Raw genomic sequence first — 23,077 nt, 5'->3', positions numbered from 1 at the left:
TTCCACACTAGCGATTCATTTAGTACTAAAGTGTGTTTCGCGTGGAGGATGACTTGCAGAATAATCCTCCTTTCCATTGCACCTCCAACCCCCCATCCTTTCCCCTCCCCCCCCCCCCCCAACCCCCCCCCCCCCCCCCCCCCCCCCCCCCCCCCCCCCCACCCCCCCCTCCCCTCCCCGAACCACCATGTCCACCACGCTTTCACCCGGCAATTGATTACAGGTGACCGCTCGTCATCACCCACTAAACTGACTGATAAGGTGAAAAACGAAAAGAACGTTATGGTTCGCCTCCTCCTCCTCCTCCTCCTCCTCCTCCTCCTCCTTCTTCCATTCTTCTCTTCTTCTTCTTCTTACTTCTTCTCTTCTCTTCTATTCCTCTCTCTCTCCTTACCTTGGATGGCTTTCCTGTGAGGGCTGTTTGCAATTCGGGTAATATTTGTTCACTCCCTTTTGGGCTGAGTTTCAGTGGAACCACTAATTTTTTTTTTTTTTTTTGTTTTTTTTTTTTTTTTTTTATTGGGGAAGGGGGGCGCCACTCCTGTTGACCCTCACTAGGCCTTCGATAATGTAACTGATGTTTTGTGACAAGGTCCTCATGTGTTTTTTTTTTTTTTTTTTTTTTTTTTTTTTTTTTTTTTTTTTTTTTTTTTTTTTTTTTTTTACTGCAGAAACTTTAGGTTTGATTATGCTTAACTGACAGTTAGTACATATATCGACTGTTGAAATAATTATTGGACGCAGTTTTTTATATATACAAGACAAGTCATCGACATTGAGCGCCATCCAAATTAGATGCGTGTGTTGTTTTTATCTAATTCTTGGTATTATTTTCTTAAAGATTTATGTCTATCTTAGATTCATTATCTTTTAATAATTTTAATACACACACACACACACACACACACACACACACACACACACACACACACATATATATATATATATATATATATATATATATAGATATATATATATATATATATCATTTTCTTGCATCAGTATTGAAATTTATTTGTCAGCTAGGGTTATCTGATAAGAAGAAAATCACATTTAACTTAATTTACTTACAATTTTACTATAACACAAATACCATTATATATATATATATATATATATATATATATATATATATATATATATATATATATGATTCTGTGACGTATACACTTTCATGCGTTCGATACGTAACCGTGTACAAATTTCAGGATGTTTCATGAACTGATAAGCAATTGCATCGTGATTTTTCCATTTTTATTGTGTTATGAATTCGAAAGTGAAATTCAACAAGTAATTTATCACTTCATTGAATTGATGACGTCATGTAAGGAGTTCTTTTTTATACGGGTAGAATGAATGAATACATAGGTTTAATGGATTGAAGCAATTAGCTGCTTTCCTTACGACACGTACGCTCTTGCCTACACACTATACATTACATATGAATAATTATCACATCAACGTGATTCATATAAATTATTCGAGCTACAAATGTCCTTTAATATCTTATTCGCTCTACCTCGGAATTAATATGTTTTCATATATGTACACCGAAGGGGAATTTTTTAGTTGATGATAATTCCGTCCTCTCGTGGGTTCGAACCACCACCCAGCGGACAGAGAAGAAATCAGGACGTCAGTGACGAGTATATATATATATATATATATATATATATATATATATATATATATATATATATATATATATATATATATAATGTTTGAGTGTGTAGATCATAGTTCACACAGATTCGCGTTCTTTAACTTCAGGATGATTTGTTATTTGAGATTAAGCTGGCCTTATGCCAGCACGGGTTCTTGCTCCTAAAAGCAGTCCGTAACCAGGATGATTTGTCGGTTTCATGCAAGATGAATCTTAGACGTGGTGCAGTATGCCAAGTGATACCGAGCGGTAGTGCTTCCTTTTAGGACTTTTTTTCACATTTGCAATTAGTCATTTCAGATCTTGCTTTTTTTTTTTTTTTTTACCAATTGATAAAGTGTCAAGTTGAAAATTGCATTTTTAACTGATGTTTCGCATTATTATACTGCAATATGAAAGGATATTTGTGTGGTTGTCTTTACAATTTAATATTTTTGTGTATTCGTTGTCTGTAGAACTGATTTATCAATTTTCTCATATTTTTTTTTTACCCTTTTAGGTTATTTTTTTTTTACATCGTGTAGTAGTGCAATTTTTTACTGTTATTCAACCGGTATTCAGGAATCCATGGTAATGTCAGTATTCGAAAAAATCTTAATGTTGTCATATAACTACCTTTAAACATGAAATACTGCTGTCACATTTGGTTATGTATTTCAGCTGTGACAAGTTACTAAAGGTCGCAAGGCAAAACCGGTTTATAAAACAACTATTCTAAATACCCTAAGGATATTCTATACATTATATCTATCTATCTATCTATCTTATATATATCTATATATATAATATATATATATATATATCTATATAATTATATATATAATCGGTATTTGGTTAATTGATTGACATATTGTACGATCGACAGCGTGTCGACATGTTCTTTCCTCTGCAGCTGAAATATACCGTCATTTCACTCCACATTGAGTGACAATTTCGATCGCGCCGCTGTTCATTCTCAGATGATCAACGAAAGAGAAAGTTGAAGCAACGCCCATAAATAGAAGCTGAGACTAAGGACGGGCGCTTCATGGGGTGACCGTAGGAATTCCGACCAATTTGACGTGATTGTCGCGCGGCGTTCTCTCTCTCTCTCTCTCTCTCTCTCTCTCTCTCTCTGTCATATCGTTCCGTCATTCCTCGGTGGTCTGTGATCCGGTATTTTTAGAGTAAAGAGGAAGAGCAGAAGGATTTAGAGTCAAGAAAGCGATGTGAGCAAGAAGGGGACGAGAGAAATGGAGAGATTTGGGAACGGTGTTCGGAATAAGGAGACAAACAAGAATGAAAACAGAAAACAAAGGAGAGAGAGAGAGAGAGAGAGAGAGAGAGAGAGAGAGAGAGAGAGAGAGAGAGAGAGAATTTGAAATTGAAGTGGTAACAGGAGAATTGCTTACTTAAGAACAGACTTGACAATAAGAATGAAAATAAACGAGGCGAAATTAAGAACATTAGTTGGAAAGAGACGAGAGAAGAATAATAAAAAAAAAAAGCATTGAACGTGGAGCAAGAGGAAATGGTAAATGACATAGGAGCGAGGGAATAAAAGTAGCAGCGGTGCCAAATGAAGTAACACGCGAACTTGGAAGGAGGTTCTCAGGTGAGAAGAGAAGTCGGGTGTGAAGACCTGATAAAGACAGGTGAGAGAATGAAGGAGAACCGGCCCTTGTTGATAGAAGGCGAAATTGCTACGTCTGATTAGGGGAGGGGTATGTGGGTTTGAGAGAGAGAGAGAGAGAGAGAGAGAAGAATTGGTATAAGCTAAATGTAAAATGGTTTACTCTTGGTTACATTGACTTTTGCTAGAATATTTATACGTATATCTATAATGTTTATATGAATATTATATATATATATATATATATATATATATATATATATATATATATGTATGTATGTATATATGGTGTATATATTCAATTCAAGAGTACACTATATATATATATATATATATATATATATATATATATATATATATATATATATATGTGTGTGTGTGTGTGTGTGTGTGTATATATATGTATATATTCAAGAGTACACAATATATATATATATATATATATATATATATATATATATATATATCTAGATAGATAGATAGATAGATAGATATATAGATAGATAGATAAGATAGATAGATAGATATTCACGAGTACACACACGCGCACGCACATACATCGCATGTCTGTACATACATCTACTGACATCCACAAATTCTGTGCTTATCATCATGCGTAAATCTAATACCCGCTATTACCTTAACGACTTTGAAAGGTTTCTGTCAGATACGCCAACATCCACTCAGGCCCTCCATCCCTCCTCCTCCCTACTTTACACCCCACAAATCCCCCTCTCTCCTCCCCCTCCTCCCACTTCCTTCATCCTCATTTGACTTCTTCATTAAGTTTTAACCATCCCTGTCCCTTCTTCCCTCTCTTAAATATTTTTTTTTTTTTTTTTTTTTTTTTTTTTTTTTTTTTTTTTTTTTTTTGTAAGTAGTTGGGGACTCTTAGGAGGCAGTGAATTTTCAGGCTTTTTTTTATAGTATTTTATTATTTGTATTTTATTTTCATTGTTTTCTTTAGTTTTTTTTATAATTTAATTATTTTTTCCTTGATATTTCTTTTCATAGGTGTCGTGTTCTGGTAATTTTGTTTCATTATTATGTTTTATTTTTCGTTACTTTGTTTCCTGTCTTCTCCGCCTATCTTAGCCATTTTGAAGGATCTTCCCTTCTGACTTAGTTTTTAATTTATATTTTGTCCTTTATTTATGATCTTTTTTGCGTATTTCTTCCTGTCTCTCCTTATTTTGAGAAAGTTAATGGTTTACTTCAAATGCTGTCCTTTTTGTCGTAATGTTTAATTTCCCTTATGTATGTTTTTATTATATTTATTATTTAATTATTTACTTATTTATTTTATTTCATTTATATTTATTTATCTTCTATTTATTTATTTATTTATTTATTTTTCCTTATTTCAATTTCTCCCTTCATTATTTTGGTCTATGGACGCGCCTCTATCCGCATTTATCCTTCCCGCTGCCAGCAAGCAAGCAAGCAAGCAAGCAAGCAAGCAAGCAAGCAACGCAAGCAAGCAGGGAGGAGGGAGGGAGGGAGGGAGGGAGGGAGACTGACTGACGATGAATCAAGGTTGTCACCTCAGTCGAAGCTGTGGGTGTCGACACGGGTCTTGGGTGATCTCATCACAGATGAGGCTTCCTGACGGTCGGTTTGGGTCTGTTGTCGCATTGCTACGGGGGAAGTGAAAGTGCCATGACATGCGGACCAGGTGTAACATACATTTTTCTCCCCCGTTTTTTTTTCCCCTTTTCCTATGGATCACGTTTTGTAATGGATTTTGTATGGGTTATTATTACTTTTTTTTTTTTTTTTTATGGGTCACGTTTTGTAAAGGATTTTGTATGGGTTATTTTGCAATGCTTTAAAATGGTAAGGGTTATATCGTAAACGGGTGCTTTTTCTAACTGGTTTTGCAAGTTTGTTCTCTGAATATTTACAACTTTTTTTTTTTTTGTTTTATTGCCGATTACATGTTGATGTCACGTAACAGATTATGAGTGAATGTTTTATCATTTTTATAGGTTATACTTCTTATAAATAGGTATTATTTTACTGAATTGTATCGTTTTGAACTAAATATGATTGCATTTAAATTGTTGATATTTTGCCACTGATTATTTATAAAAATTCTTATAATTGCTTTATCTTATGTCAGATTTGTTATGAATAAATATTTTTCTTGCATTTGATTGTACAATTTGTATTACTAAAAAATACTTTGTAATTTATTTTACATTTTGGGTATTTCCTTTATTCAATTTATTGACGGTGTAATGGATTACGTAAGTGTGTCATGAATGGTGTCTGATTTTGAATGGTTTTGGTATATTTGAGTTATTCACCACAAATAGGTGACGCTTGGTAATCGGTGTTGCACGGTCTTTATATAATGGTGTGGTTTGATAAGTAATTGGTTTGTTTTATAGAAAATCTTTATTAACTATGTTAATAAGGATTCTTTTTGTTATTAGTTTTTTTTTCGCGAAGGCCTATCAGACTATAATATTTCCCACAGGATGAAGTCACGCAGTCTTGAAATCGAAAGTCATCTCGTCACTTGTCATACGAGATGAGCAATGATGATTCCCCTCTCTCTCTCTCTCTCTCTCTCTCTCTCTCTCTCTCTCTCTCTCTCTCTCTCTCTCTCTCGTGTTGGGTTGAGTAAGGTGGCAGTTTGCAACAAGGCGTGAGATTTTAATCGAAATCTAATTAAATTTTATTTCTCGATTGATTGAACGAGTTTTATAGTCACGTACTTTAGAGAAAACGTCAGTGATGAGAAAGTTGGCTATTCGTGATGTAACGTTTCACAAGTTAGAGGGGTAATGCACGTGCATTTCACACACGCTTATATATATATATATATATATATATATATTATATTATATATATAATATATATATATATATGTATATATATATATACATACCATCATACATACATGCATACATACATACACGGATATTATATATAATATATATACATACTTTCATATATACATACATACATACACATATAAATAAAGCAAATGCCACAAAGGGAAAGTGAAACACCGGCCTAGCAACCACTCTGTTGTTTCACTTAACCTTCGTGGCATTTGCCTTTATTTATAGAGTCATCACGTTCGATATCTTCGTGATTCAGTTATTCACACACACACACACGTATGGTTGTACATTTTTTATTCTTTTACTGAGGATAGATGTTACCTAATTTATTATATACACACACACACACACACACACACACACACACACACACACACACACACACACACACACATATATATATATATATATATATATATATATATTATATATATTTATATATATATATATATGTATGTATATATATAGAGAGAGATATTTTTGTGTGAGTGATAATTCTTTACTGTTTCTAAGAATTGCAATTTTTTTTAAAGATTATTTGGAATCTAATGGGAGGTATTTTCTTACTAGTTACAATAGCGTAAACAAATTCAATAATTCCTATATTTTCTTGTCTTTCAGGAAGGCTCCGAGTACCAATAGAGCCTTGGAATTACTTGATTCAGAATACGCAAGTTTCCCTCTTCTGGTATTGGTAGTAAAAGAAAGTTGTATATAATATTCTGAAGTTTTAATGAATTGTTTGGTTATTGTGCTGTTCTTAAAACTCTTCTCTCTCTCTCTCTCTCTCTCTCTCTCGTCTCTCTCTCTCTTCTCTCTCTCTCTCTCTCCTCTCTCTCTCATGTATATATCATATATATATATATAATATATATATATATATATATATATATATATATATATATATGTTATTTTTATATACATATAGTTTTATATATATGTTTATATATACATAATGTGTCTATATGTAAATATCATTGTTAGATAAGGGAGGACTTTATCGCAACGTTGTTTGAACTGGAAAGTAAGAAAAATTCTTTAGGAATTTGTTATCAAACATTCCTTGTTATTTGTCTTTTATAGAGACGGGTGCTAGTGAGAGAGAGAGAGAGAGAGAGAGAGAGACTGGCTATCTAATAATCAAAAGCGGATCCTAATTCTCACCCTCAAGCTGACTCGTAAGTTTGATGATCTTGAAGCAGGCTTGCGCATTTCTCATTAATTTAATTAAAGATGATTCACGTATATTCCCTTGTAGCCTCATTTCTATGTAGCATTATTTGTAAGTTATTACCTTTGATAATGCTAACTCTCAGATTGAGTTCGTATCTTTATCAGTATCTTCATCATTCTGATAATGTTATGCAACCATTAATCATAGCTTTATTTTCGTATCCTTTTCCCCTTTTTTTTCGACTTCTCTTTTTGTCAAGCTTCTGTCCGTTTGGTTTTCTCTTGTGTTGCCTCCCTTTCTGTGTACTGCTGCTTAGTAATGCAAGAGCCCTCAGCCCTCCTTTCTCATACACCCTCTACTCATCTCGGTTGGCTTGAGAGCCATTGAAAACCTTCTCCCATTCGTTGTTGCTTTTTTGTCTTCCTCTCATGAGCTTCCCACACAACCACAAAGCTCCATTTTATGTCGCAGCCTCCCCTCTTGTCATTTCAAGGCTTTTGAATTTAGTATTGTTTCGTGTATTTCGCTTGATTTGTATTTTTCTTTAATTCTCACTGCTTCTTAGTCTTTTCTTCTTTTCATGCAGTTTATTTAACAAAAGCAACTTAGATTGAAGTGTTTTATAAGGGAATGGACCATTGACGGTGCCTCCAAGTTGCATCTTTTGTGGAAGTTAAAAATCAGATGGTTGTAGACGATGAAGAGCTGATAAACTTCACGTTGATGAAGGTAAAAGAAGAACAAAAAAAGTTGTGGAAATAGTCACCTTCATATTTACAATCTCCACAGTATCTGTTGGATATAATAAATCCAAACGTGTTGCGGATAGTAGTGACAAATATAGGTGACTAGTGTGGTTTCGAAATTCAATTCTTGTCGACTTGGGGTCGAGACCAGGCACATCCAGTAGGAATTTTTTTTACTGTCATTTTTGGATGTCTTGGTTTCCGGTAAAGAACCTATCCATAAATAGAGCGAAGCTGGTATCTAATAATTTACTGAAGCAAAGATAAATATACTTTGAAATATTCAATTAACTAGTAATATTACGCCTTTGATATTCGAAAAACTTAAAAAAAAAAAATAAAGCTGAGAAATTGAAAAAGCCATTTACTGCCATATTTCAGCGTTAGCCAATTTGATGCACGGCTAACGACTGTGGACTTGGTGTAAGAGCATTATGATACATTCGTAAAGTAACTAAGTCTACAGACATAACCAGCCCCGTTCCACGGGCAAAACCAGCTGTTTCAGGGAATCCCCTCTCACCCCCACCCCCTTCGGAAGGGGCGGGGGGTGGGAGGTAGGATGAAACCCCATTATAAATCATCTTGGGGGTCCCCACTGTAACCCTGCCAAGTTTCATGCCTATCGGATCATTCGTTTGGCCGTTGAATGACAGACGGACAGACAGATTTAACGCCCATTATAGTAAGATTATAACATGCAACATTTCTTCGTTCCATATTTTTTAGCACAATTGCAGTCGATAATCTAATGGAAAATAAACAGGCAAAAAATGCTCCGAAAATCGAGTTTTCTGTCTGGTGGTGGCCTCAGCCACGGCCCTTAAAACACTTAGCCGCGATCGATGAAACTCAGCCACGTTTCGGTGGTGGTCTATGTTTCTGGTACCTATAGCACTGCCAAAAGTACGATTATGGCTAAATGTAACCTTAAATAAAGTAAAAACTACAGAGGCTAGATGGCTGCAATTTGGTATGTTTGATGATTGGAGTGTGGATGATCAGTATACCAATTTGCAGTCCTCTTACCTTAGTAATTTGTAGAAGCTGAGGGCGGACGGCCAGAAAAGCTGGCGCAATAGTTTTCTTTGACGGAAGACTAATAAAAGAGGATTCACATTTGTGGAAGATGTACGTAAATGACCTAGTTTTGAAGGATCAGAAATAAGCGATCGAGTTAAAAGTGTCTTGTGCTTAATTGTGAAAAAGAGATCATATTGCTCTTGATTAAACACCTTACTGTTTAGAATGCCAATGGATGGACTGTTATCAGTACAGATTGTTTACGGGTTCCAAGCGAGCATAGTACTAGATAAGGACCTCATGTCACCGGAGAAGCTGCTCAGACGAGAATTACAGTGTATCAGTGAATTATTATTATTTTTTACCAACATATAATTGTATATCACTGTTTGATATAAATGATTAATCCCATTAATATGTATAAAACTTGGAATACAAGTGGCGCATTATCAGTTACATCAGTTATATCTAAATTGACCTTTCTAAGGTTTTTGTCCTACTGTCAGGTCCATGTTCACACATCAGTCGAGCTTGGGTGAAACTGTAGAGGTGTGTGAATAGGAATTTTAGCTTTTAGTTGTAGTAATAGAGCAGGTGGTTGGAAGCAGTTATTGTTGATATGGTGAGAAAAAAAGGAGTAACCAGAATATAAGAGAAGTCTTCAGAACACCACTAGAAATATGAAAAAAAGATCATGTTATATCGTTCAGTATGACATGAGTTGGAAAAATGTTGAAATAAAAAAGAATATTGAGGTCGACTTTCAGTAAACAAGGGCCATTCCCAGGCTTTTATTGGAGAAATTAGATGTTACCAAGCTTGTTGACAAATGTTTCAAATGTTGCTGAGAAAGGGAGACGATAAATGGAAGTTAGAATTTCAATCGTGAATTCCGACTTCTAAAGTTCGGGGTCATGGGAAAAATTTTGATATTCAGAGAATTATTATATATGTAATGTTGAAATACGAATTATAATTGAGTATACTACACGACGTATCTGCAAATTCAGTTCGGGTACTGTGTTTTGAATCTTGCAATTTGAAAATACGATTAAATGTCAGAATTAATTTTAAAAAAGCAATCTTATTAAGAATACAAATACTGTAAATTCCTTGGAAGCAACAAACTTTACGAAGTGAAATTCATAATAACTAAACATTAAACTTGTTACGTGAACATTTGATTCATTTACTGATTTGTAATAAAGTGACATTTTTTTTTTTTCAAATCACAGCCATACATGGCACGTGAGCGCCTCAGTGGCGTGATCGCTATGGTCTTAACATGCCACCTCGGTGGCCGCGAGGTTCGATTCTCAGGCATTCCACTGAGGGGTTAGAGATGTGTATTTCTGGTGATAGAAGTTCACTCACGACGTGGTTCGGAAGTCACGTAAAGCCGTTGGTCCCGTTGCTGAATAACCACTGGTTCCATGCAACGTAAAATCACCGTACAAGCAAACATACATGACACCGATACTGCCTCGCAACTCAAAAGATCAACATCAGCTCAACAAAGCTTACGCACACCTTCTGATGCAGAGGGTGCTGAGTGTACAAACCTCATTTGCTGCCACTGTGGCCTCAAAGTCGCAATTGTGCAAAAGCGGAAAGACTGCTGATATCTTATCTCATGCAGAGCACCACAGGTTTGCCATTGTTGACGTGTTGTTGTGATACCTTTTTTTCTTTCGCCTGACTTTCTCTCCAGCAACTTGATTTACGTAATACCAATATACCATTACATCCTATGTATGAACGTTTCTTTACTTCATATTCATGTGTATTTTCTTGTATGTGGGCTGAGGCAAGTTCGTAAATGTTTCCACTTGTGTCTTTTCTTTTCTTTTTCTTTTATCAAAATTACTTTTATCCTTAGTTTCAGTGGTTTTCTCCATTACACACAATAATATATATATATATATATATATATATATATATATATATATATATATATATATATATATAATATATATATATATGTATATCACGGTAGGAAGGTGAGTGAAAAACTGGGAACTTGGGGACAAGTACTTTCGTAGTATATTCTACATTTTCAAGTTCACACTGAATATAAAAGGAGTTTACAGACCTTTATGTACAAAACCAGAATGGGGGAGTCTGTCAACTTGTATTATATTCTGTGTGAACTTGAAAATGTAGAATATACTACGAAAGTACTTGTCCCAAGTCCCCCAGTTTTCCACTCAGCTTCCTACCGTGGATATAATAATATATATATATATATATATATAATATATTATATATATATATATATATATATATATATAATAGTATAATATATATACATACATCATATATATATATAGGTAATATATATATATATACATATATATATAGGTATATATATATATATATATAGTATATATAATATTATATATATATATATATATATATATATATATATATATATATATATATATATATCCTATATATATATATCCCGCGTTCGATTCTCAGACCGAACGAGAAGGGACCAAGAGGCGCATCTTTCAAAATCTGGGTTGCCTTTGTTGAGTCCCGTAACCAGGGTGGACGTAGATAGAAATAGAAAGAGAAAGAGGGAAAAATGCGAGACATGAGTAGTCATCACCCCGTCGAAATGGATACGTAGTACCATCAAAAGGCGAGAGCCTCGACCATGTAACCCAACCAAGCAATCCCCATCCCACTAGAGCGAGACCTTTTATAAGATAATCCACCATGATATTGTAGACAAGATTATCTGCTTTTGGTTTTCCATTTTCTCCCAAGGCGTTATTTGCCCCTGTTTTATATACCCCTCCCGTAAGGTTACCCTTTTGCAACAGTCCTTTGGTAAGGCAAATGACATATAGTACCCAGGTAGCTCGTTGTATTCAAAATATTGCCTTCGTAGTTTATGTGGCATGGTGCGAGCTGCCACTCTAATTCCCTATTATTATTATTTTATTATTAATTCTTCAGAAGATAACCCGTTTAAGTAGTGTTATGCTGATATGTTCTAATTTTTGTCATGTTTTGGACATTTATGTCACTTATTCAGCTTTTCTTAAGTTTTATCGTCTATGTTTAGGTTTTATTTCAACTTTATGTCGAATGTACACTTTATTTTTATATTCAACTTTTGAAATGATGCTCTTTGCCATCAAATATTTGCGATTCATTAGTGCATATAGTTTCCTACTTTTTGTCATGTTCCTCGTGCAAGTTTAGTTCGTTGCTCATCGCCCTTTGTTTCAGTCTTTAGCTCAGATTAATCTCTTGGTCTCCAAGACTCATACGTCAGCTTATCTAAAGCTGTGTATGTCGCTCGGACCGTGATATCGGTGAATAAATACATTCTGTAGGGGTAGCTATCTTGACGGTCCTTCAAGATAAGAGCGTGAGATTAGATATCCCCATCTCTCTCTCTCTCTCTCTCTCTCTCTCTCTCTGTCGTTTGGAGCTAGGCAAATATCTGTGGTATGATGATGGTTACAGATGTTTTAGACACGGTTGGAGGGGTCGTAAATTGCGACGTAGCCTAAGTCTGTGTGTATTTGTTGATGAAATGTAAGCATGATTTATTTCTGTATGTGTGTTTGTTTCACTTAAGAAGAATATCTCTTGCTATCTCTTAACCAGGGGGATGGTGTTGATATATATATATATATATATATATGGTATATATTATATATATAATATATGTATTTATATGTATACATACTATATATATATATATATATATTATATACTATATATAGTATATATATATATATATATATATATATATATATATATATATATATATATACACACACACAGATTGACTGCGTATAATTGTGTGCATTGCCTTATCGAAATCCGTTGTGCTTTCGTTGCGTTATCGTGATGCCGGAGTTATTGGTTGTGAGATTTTTGTGGGTTGAACCAACCTCTCCCCCACCCCCTCTTCCCCTTCCCCTTCCCGCCCAACACGTGTATTCCGATGTTGTGGTCGACTTGCATACAGATGACAGGTCTTGGCCACGTGCCACGTCTTTCATTACGTATATGTATTTTCGTGTGTGGTGTGTGTGTATATATATATATAATATATATATATATATATATATATAAGCATGTATTCTATTATATATGTATATATACATATGTATATATATATATGCTGTATTTATATATATGTATATATACAATATATATATATATTAGCATGAATCTTTATTATAATATTCACATATTATATATATATATATATATATATATATATATATATATATATATATATAGAAAAGAGAGATAGAGAGAGAGAGAGAGAGAGAGGAGAGAGAGAGAGAGAGAGAGAGAGAGAGTCGGTTCACAAAATTTTCGGTTAGTTTCAGTTAACATAAAAGTGGAAATTACCTCCACTTTTGACTGAAAAATCTGGCAAAACATTAATCGCATATATGCAGTGTAGCCTGCATAGTATATATATATAACTATATATATATATATATATATATATATATATATATATACATATATATATATTATATATATATACATATATATATATATATATATATATACACTACTTGTCATCGTTTGAAAATGTTTCAAATACAGCAACATCAAAAACAGGGGCTTTTGTTTTTATTATTGCATTTATATGTTGACACATAATTGGGATTCAAATGGTCTTTTAAGTTTAAATAATGAGGTGCTTAAGTTATTCTTTTTTTATTGATTTTGTTGTGAAAAGATCTTATAGGTGTTTGCTCTCTCTCTCTCTCTCTCCTCTCTCTCTCTCTCTCTCTCTCTCTCTCTCTCGTGCAGTCTGTTTGGTTTGTCTTTTTTTCTACTCAAGAGATGTTTTAGTTGACAACATTATTGCTGGTTATTAGAGCAATTTTGAAGAATGAAGTATGTAGGGATTTTGTTTGTATATTGTTTTGTAGGTAGAATAGATTGCGTACGCATACTTATTTGGAATTTTTTCAAGAGTCTAAACGTGTTTTTTTATTAAGCTCAAGAGAGAATGTAAGTATAATTTTTGTTCAAGGTTTGGACAGAACGTAAGCTTGATGTTTTTGCGTAATGGAAGCCCTTTGCAGCTTTGCCGTATTTTTGTCATACTCTTCTCATGTTGTATTTATGTGTTGTATGTATTTAGAATACTATAACCATAGACTATGAGTATAACCATACCGTCGGAAATGGAAAACAGGGAAAATCTGCGGGTACTGCACTCCAGGTTTAGTCTTCCCAAGCAAAGGTAGCCTCATTCTGCAGACTTAACAGGTAGACAGACGCCATTGGTGAAGGAAGCTGCGCCTGAGCGGGAATACCCCGAGACTTAAAGTCCCGACTGTAGGTTGGAGGGTATATCTCATCATCACCTTTTGCATTTTCATTTGCTTATGCTGTTACTTCTTCTCTCTCTCTCTCTCTCTCTCTCTCTCTCTCTCTCTCTCTCTCTCTCTCTCCTCCTCCTCCTTATAATGCAAAAGGGCCTTTGGGAAATACCGCCACTGACGTCTCTCCCCCCCTGCCGCATAATTCTCATCCATATAGGTCTAGGTTTTCCCAACTCCAATGGTGCTCACAGGAACCCAACTAACAATCACGTACCCTTTTGTCATTATCTTAAGTATATGTAGAATTTTTTTAATATCCGTCATCATTGAATTACATCGTTATACAACAGTCTGTGTCCTCAGAGCACTACTAGGCTACTTTCGTATGTAATTTCAGTCTTATTAGGTTTCCAAATCGTATTCACTCGACCCCATTGTTTGATTTACATTGTTTATTCTTTCTCTGAATTCCAACTCGGGAGAACTTGTATTGCGTATCATTGTTCCTAAACGTGTCAAAGGTTATCAGGCTCATTAATCGTTTCTCCATGCAGCGTTAGACCTTCCATTAGAGCTTACTCTCTCATCAGCACTTGTTTTCTTAGATATCTCGCGTGTCCAATCTCTCATGATATATGATGCATTTTGGTAAGCAAGCTTGGCGAAGTTTGCGGCGTTTAGTGATTAAATCATCGTGTGTTTATTCAAAAGTCTGTCAGATATCTGTTGTTATTCCAACCAAAACCATTCCCGTCTCTACCCACTTTTCTCGGTATAAAATCTAAAAGAACGGCTAACAAGAAAGGTGACATAACATTTCTCTATAGCGTCCAACTATTGAGTATAAATTCACTTGAGAGGATTCCAACCGTATTAACTTTGCGTCGACTTCTTTCGCAGATAATTTTGGTTCAGACATCTTTAAATTGTTAACGCGATTACCATTGTGGCACAAGACCAATACTCTTTGTTTATGACGGGTGTCACATTGCCTTCTAATCAATAAAGGCCATCGGAAGGTGATTTTTAGGTCGTCGACGGCACATTTATGTTTGATAACAAACATCCATTTTGTACAAGTCTTGATCTTTCTAAAACTAACATATATTCATCTCTAAGCATTTTATCAGTTTCTTTTTCCATTCTACTAAGAATAAGCGTGTTCAATATTTTCCACAGCAAAGTAAGTGCCCCTGTAGTTACCACGTTAAATCCTCGGTACTTTTGCCAAGACTTCCAGTTCCCAATTATAAGGCATTGTTTTTTTTTTTATTCTTATTCTGGAAAATAATCTCTATAGTTCTATCGAAGACCGGCGCTTTCCATCCCATAAATTTCTTTTCATTACTGATTCCACTTCAAAAATCATGCTTTCCCCCATAAGTACATTCAGGTATTCCCCAGCTTCTGGTATATCAATCAAATGATCCCACCTGGTATTTGTTATTATTCGTGACCTCAAAAAATGATCTACCCATGCAGTGTTGTCGTCTACTTCATCTTTTGATTTATCATTGACTCCTCCCGCCTTTTAACGGCAATTTCCCCCTTTTCGTTTCAGCCAGGTATATTTCATGACTAATTCAGCAGATCCACGTTACGCCGTTAAAAGTACAGTTTCAGTTGCAGGATTTTAAATTTTTATATATATGTTATTGTTCCACTCTCATGGTTTTGACTTTTCGGCGCTGTTTTTATTTATTTATTTATTTATTTTGTGGTTTGTAATAACAGATCTCTCTGATAAATGAGAGGATCAGGAAATAGACTAAGAGATTTTGGATAATATTTATGTGAAATTTTAAGTTGAATGTGCGGTTTTTTGGATTGATTATTAATTTTAAAGGAAAATGTGAGGGTTTTCATATATCTTTTCATACACGTATCTGTATGTAATATATATATATATATATATATATATATATATATATATATATATATATATATATATATATATATCTTAAAGGCATGGTAGCGAGTTGTCAACCTCAGCTTTTGCCGGTTAGTGACAAGCACTGGATTCCTCGAAGATGCTGAAATGAAAAACAGACAGATTACCAATGCTCTTTGTGGTCAATGACACCTCGAAGATCACGGGCTTCGGGTATGGAGCATCCGTGCTTATTGTGTGTCTGTATGTGTTCATAACGAACAGTAAATGACATTTATTCTGGGGGGATAAGTGCTAAGGGAGGACTCACTGATTAGTTGTGGCAGTGTGAACACGCCTGGAAGAGGTGTTGCATCCGATAACATAAGAGAGCCCTTTGAAAAAGTTAACCTTTGAAGTGACAATTATTGTGTATGGAGAAAGAGAAGTGGGGTGCGGTACACATTCTTTTTAACTAACTTCCATGGTTAAAGCGGTGTCATAATTGTGGTCTCTTTATTTCAGATGGATTCGAAGACACCATATAGAAAAATGGATTCTCTAGACTTGTACTGACTTATTGAAAAATTATGATTAGTCGGACAGAATGAGATAAGAGGGGGTACTTACTTAAATATGATTTTGAGAGGAATATGATAGTCTAACGTTTATTTTGGGACAGAGTTAATTAATTTTATTCCATTTTAATGTTAGCTAATTTTGGGAAATAAAAAGTATATCTTTTGTAATTACGGGAGTTTATTTTGCCTAGCTTGCTCTTTCAGCCAACTCCCCAGAGTGATCTGCAACGGAATGAGGGTAGGTTAAGTTGCCAGTAGTTATTTATCTCATTTTGTTTAAACGAGTGTCATTTGACCCTAAAAATCCTTAACATATATATATATATATATATATATATATATATATATATATATTTATATGTGTGCGTGTATGTGTGTGTGTGCGCGTATGTGTGTGTGTGTGTTCCTCTTTATTGTAATTTTAGTTGTTAAAGATATGCTGTAAAAGTGTTAGAAAAAAAAAAAAAAAAAAAAAGAGAGATTGGAAATACGTGCAAAAATAGATCAGACAGGAAATGTGGAAAATATCATAAATATACTGAAGTTATTTTTGAAGACTCCTTTGATAGTGAAATCAGTTCTTGTGTACTAATGTATTTACAGATGCTTATTGTAACATACTTTTGTGTAAGAGTTTTCAATCTTGAATAAGAAATTCTAAAGGAATAAATTGGCACTGTTGGCTCTTTGGCACTTTATCAAAAGATGAAATATCCCTGCTCAAGGTGTGTTGAGATAACGGGTAAGGGTCTTTCTAGATAAGCTGTCTCGTGACTGATAAAGCCTACTTTTATTAAAAGGCGGTCTGTTCTTTAGTTACATCGTTGTAAATTATATATGTATGTGTCATATATCTATATTATTATATATTAATATATTATATTATTAATATATATTACTATTAATATATTATTATATTAATATATATATTTATATAATATTATATATATTACATATATAAATATTCTAATAATATAATATATATATTATATATATATATAAAATAATATTATATATATATATATATATCTAAATATATAGATATTATATATCTATATATATATATATCATATATATATATATATATATATATATATATATATATATTATATAGCTATATATATATTATATATATATATATATATATATATATATATATATATGCATATATCTATATAGGACCGTATGTATGAAATGTAGTATTCTCGCTCACTATGCGAGAGGTCCCAGCTTAGGCCCTGAATTTTGAACGTTGTATATAGATGGGTATAGTAAGCTTAACCATCTTAACTACCAGTTTCAAAATTCAGGAGTGGAACCTGAGACCTTTCGCTTGGTAAGCGAAAATGCTGTTATCATACCACAAGGTGTGTGTGTGTGTGTGTGTGTTTATTTGTTAAGGTAGAGACCCGGAAGCAAATTCCCTGGATGTATACTAGTATTCCACCAGCCCCGGTTTTTTTGCCATGGCCCTAGGTTAGGTTGGGTTGGGTTAGAATAGGTTTGTATATTGGGTGTGGGGGAAACATGAGATGATTTTCAAGAAGATTCGATGGTTAGTTTTTAAGATATGGCGTCCTGCTGTTTTCAAGGGAGGCTTCAGTACTCGGTTACAGTTCGGGAATACGCGACCCGGAAGGCTAACCCCCTTGGACTCCATCATCCCCCCTTCAAGGCTATAAAAGAATTGTATTTTGAAATGAGTTTGTTAATCTTATACTTTCTCAAACCGGGCTATAACCTGCTGTAGTTGACTTGCTACTGGCTACATAGTTCACTGCCAGTTGTCAGTAGAAATCCAAAAGGTTTTAATGAAATGTGCCTTATCATTTACCCAATCACCTGACCATTACAAACTCCCTCCCCCCTCCTCCTCCCCCTCACCCACTCCTCCACACGTGTTTTCCGAGGAGGCGAGTGCGGTAAACCACTGCATTACACTGTAAGGTCATATTCATCTCATTCTGTCGAGAAGCCGCCAAGATGTTACATGTAAAAAATTTCATTTTCACATTAGAGTCTTGGCAAGGGACTGAAACTTGTCCATTGAGGAAAATATGAAATACATTATATGGGGGGGGGGGCAATTGTTATTTTTTAATGCTTTGGGATTCTGTTCCTAATTCCTTATATGTCATCGTCCAGCATTCCATTCTTTATATTAAATCTTTTATGTGTGATATCCTTCGCAGGCTTACTAGTTTCGGTGACTTTCAGTCCTTTCCTTATAGATATCGGTGATTTCCGGTTTTTTCAATTATAGACTTCTGTGATTTCTTAACTTACTTCCTTTGGTAATTTGCCACCTACACGTTTGACGGATTTCCCATTTTTAATATCCAGATATTGGTGATTTCCTTTACCTAACTTCTGAAGTGTGGATTCTAGTGTGTATTTGTCGACCGTAGTTAAATGACATTTTATCTCGAATATTTCAAATTCCAGATGTGCTGTCTTATAAATGTGATGAAAACGAAGCTCTATTTCAGTAACCCTTGCACAAATAAATACCCAAATTAATTTTTTTATTTAGAAGTTCTTGCATTTGTGTGTGTGTGTGTGTAGTATATATATATATATATATATATATAGTATGTATGTATATATATATATAAATTTTACCCCTATATATAATATATACATACATACACACACACACACACACACATATATATATATATATATATATATATATATATACATATATATATATATATATATATATATATATATAATATATATATATATATATATAATATACACATGGAAATAAACACATGGGAACGTGTTTCACAGAAATAGAAAAATTAGAAAAATACGAAAGAAACTTCATTATGACTAAATGGTGTTTTTCTTGAATTAGAATGAAACTCCTCCCCCTTTCAAACATTTGGATAGTAAATCATTGCTTCTATTTACAAGATTAAAGTTGCCCAAAAGACTATAAGACTTATAACCTGTTAAACTTGAGCCTGATCATTGAATCTGGAAATATTTACTGGGAATAACAAGACTTAATTGGCCTTTGGACTATCTTACTAACCCGTGGACCTTGCTCTTTGGACTATCATACTAACCCATGGCCCTTGAGGGTCGGTCAGATAAATATGTGCACCTAGAGGGGTCTTAGTAATAATGATCTAATTTTCTGTTAAATTTTCGAATGACAGAAGATTCCTTGTAGAACTTGTCTTCCTGATGCCATGTTATTAATCCAGAACTATCAGTTTGTATTAAAAGAATTGGTACATGCAAATTAAGTGCTTTTGGAATTGATGGCATGATCCGTGTTACTTATTTAAGTGGACAGAAGAGAATAGTCTTTTAAAATTAAAAGACGCAAGCAATCATCCTAATATGAAGGCAGGGCAAAGCTCTTAAGAATAAAGCAGTTCACTAAGAAGTGATACCATCAATGAAATACTTTTGAATAACCGCTGAATGTATTGCCATGACTGTAGCATTACTATACTCATGCACTTGACTGAATTTTACTACGAACTAATGGACATTTGTAAAGGTGCTGTTACGTGGACAATTTTTTCCCTGTATCTTGTGATTCCTTACTGACAGACAGTAAGGTAATGAAAAGGAACCAACCTTGTCAACTTCATATTGTACTTCAGGGAGCAATTAAAGGAAGAATTGTATAACGAGGCGGCGATAAAGAGCCAGAGTCAATGTGTACTCTGATTTAGTAACACAAAATCTCACACAGGTAAAGAACTCTTGACTTATACAGCCAGATGTATTTTCTCACACCTGGAAAAATGGTTAATAACTCTATATACAAATTGGAAAGAGTTCAATACATATGGTTGGAAAGCTTGCAATGTCTGACATGCATTCGTAATTACAGTTCTAACAATGTTGTAAAGTAGCTTCTGAAAAATGCATAAAGATCCGTTGAATCAGGACAGCTGGATCTCTGCTTCTTGAGAGTACTTGGTGCTTCACACAGATTTATGTAAAAGTTTAGAGTGCAGATGCCCTGATGGTTCCAATGAATGATTGAACCTCACGGTATTCTCCCCACCCCTCCCAAAGTAGGTCTAGGGGGTGGGTCGCAGTCTGGAGTGTAGGTTGGTTTTATTCTATTGGTGGAGACCCTGGTGATCCTCCTATCCACAGTCAGCTGGTAAGTTTTCTCTCTCCGTTGCAGTATGCGGTGTGGTCCTGAGTTGGCTGGAAAGAGGGGTACATTGTATATGTCTATTCTTATAAATGCATGCTTTGCTTTTTTGAGGTCTTTGGGGATGTCATCTTTCCTTGCTACATCGTATGTTGTCTTCGCCAGCATGATGTTTTCCAATGCTTTAGGGATATCTGGAAGAGTCTTGGGCTCTGTCGGGTTTAGAAAAACGTCCGCCGGTATTGTCAGTGTTTCTGCTGGTGGTGCATTGAATGCTGCGTGTGGGGCTGTTCATAGTCCCAGCAAGACCCATGGTAATTCCTTTCTCGAACTAATGCCTTGACATCTGGTGGTGAGTGTTGATTTTAGGGAGTGGTGCAGCCACTCAACCATGCTGTCCACTTCTGGGTTGTGTGCTCTTGTGTGAATGATAAATTTTCAGTGGGTCTCCCTTGGCAGTAGACACCTGGAAAGTGCTGGGGGTTGGAATGAGACATTTATGTAGGTTGGCTGGTTTGAATGTTTCCCCATGCCGGTGTCGACCAGGAACTCCATATTTGATCTTTTGTCTATTATGAAATAACACATGGCGTCTTTTTGCCAGTATCTGGAAGAAAGACAGCGGAAAGCAGGTGCAGTTTCTGTTACCAGATAACTGGTCTGCCCACCACTGACGTTTAGTTTGTTTGGTCACTGTTGTGACCCTTTTGCATTTTTTTTTTTTTTTTTTTTTTTTTTTTTTTTTACATGCAACATTCGTTTTCACATTTTCGGGCTTCAATCCCAAACCTCCAGTGGTAAAAACAAATGCTCTTGGGACGTTTTTCTGTTTTGGATTTATACTTGGTTTTGTTTTTCCACTTGAAGCTCCAGTAGTGGTGTATGGGGGGGTGGGCCAGCTGGGCTCTCTGGATCAGTGTCTTTCTCTGTGTCAGTCTGCTGCAGTGTCTGTGGGGCAACTGCTGCTATGGGTGGTTGTTTAGGCTCAGTTGACTTCTGGGCCAGGTGGAGAGAGTCAACCATCTTCAGGAACTTATCAAGGTCCATGGTTGAAGCGTCGGGGATGGCTGTGACTGTTTGGTGGGGTAATTTTGTGAGTGGGGCCTCTCTCATAAGGTCCAACGTAGTCTCTGCGCGGCCATGTGTGGCAGGGAGTGTAATTAGCCACTGCAGTTGCTTGTAGACATGGAACAGCTGTTGGTCTCCTATTGCTGCCCCACGTTGTCTAAGAATTTCTTTGCTTTGAGGCCAGACAAAATACTGAAAGACGACCTTAGTTGGTCCTTCAACAGTGGTCTTTTGGTCAGCAAGACATTCAGTGATTTGTTCAAAGACGTTGTCCGGCAGGAACTCGAGGACGGCGTCGGGTTTGCGGGATATAGAGATCTTCTTAGACCTGAAGATGGTCTCTGCTCTGAAGAGCCAGACCTGGGTTGTGAAGGGTGGCAGGCGGATGCTTGCTGCTGCTGCTGCTACGGCATTGTCATTGGATAGGCTGGTGCTGGTAGTGTCGGTCACCTTCAGGGTCACCAGTATAATGAGGCAGCGAGTAAGAGGTAGAGTCAAGGTGTATTTTGATTTATTGACACAATCTCGGATAGGTCAAGAACTCTTGCAAGCGTAAAAGTAGCATTTGACATTAGGGAAAAACAGAGATATTCATGTTCAGCCATATGTTTTCTCACACCTGGAAAAATGCTAAACAATTCCATATGCAAATTGGAAAGAGGGTTCAATACATATGGTTGGAAAACTTGCAATGTCTGACATGCGTTCATAATTTCAGTTATGAAACTGTCATAAAGTAGCTTCTGAAAATGGCGTAAAAGATCGTTTGAATCAGGAGCGCTGATCTGTGTTCTTTGAGAGTACTTGGTGAGTCTTGCGGATTTTTGTTTTTGAAGCGAGGATGCCCTGAGGGGTCCATGGCCACCACCGATCGGGACCTCACATGTGAAAATGTAGATATAAGGCTCAAATGGTTGAAAATGGTGTAAGATTGAAGATACGTAATTTGAATGTTACAGGATATTTGCCATCGTTTCTTAGACTGTTTAAAATCAATGTAGCCAGCATGCTAAAGCTCTAGGCTATGCTAGA

General features: G+C 35.3%; 1 protein-coding gene across 1 annotated transcript in view; it reads left to right on the top strand.

The window, feature by feature from the left end:
• Positions 1-23,077, top strand: part of LOC135195037 (BLOC-1-related complex subunit 5-like) — a 579,421-nt gene that overhangs the window by 508,753 nt on the left and 47,591 nt on the right. Inside the window, 1 exon segment of the mRNA XM_064221358.1 lies at positions 6,752-6,824. The gene's annotated coding sequence lies outside the window, so the exon portion shown is untranslated.

This window comes from Macrobrachium nipponense, chromosome 15, assembly GCF_015104395.2.
Source record: "Macrobrachium nipponense isolate FS-2020 chromosome 15, ASM1510439v2, whole genome shotgun sequence".
NCBI classification, from domain to species: Eukaryota; Metazoa; Arthropoda; class Malacostraca; order Decapoda; family Palaemonidae; genus Macrobrachium; species Macrobrachium nipponense.
The sequence above is the reverse complement of the archived record's forward strand: the minus strand, read 5'-3'. Positions and strand labels throughout refer to the sequence as shown.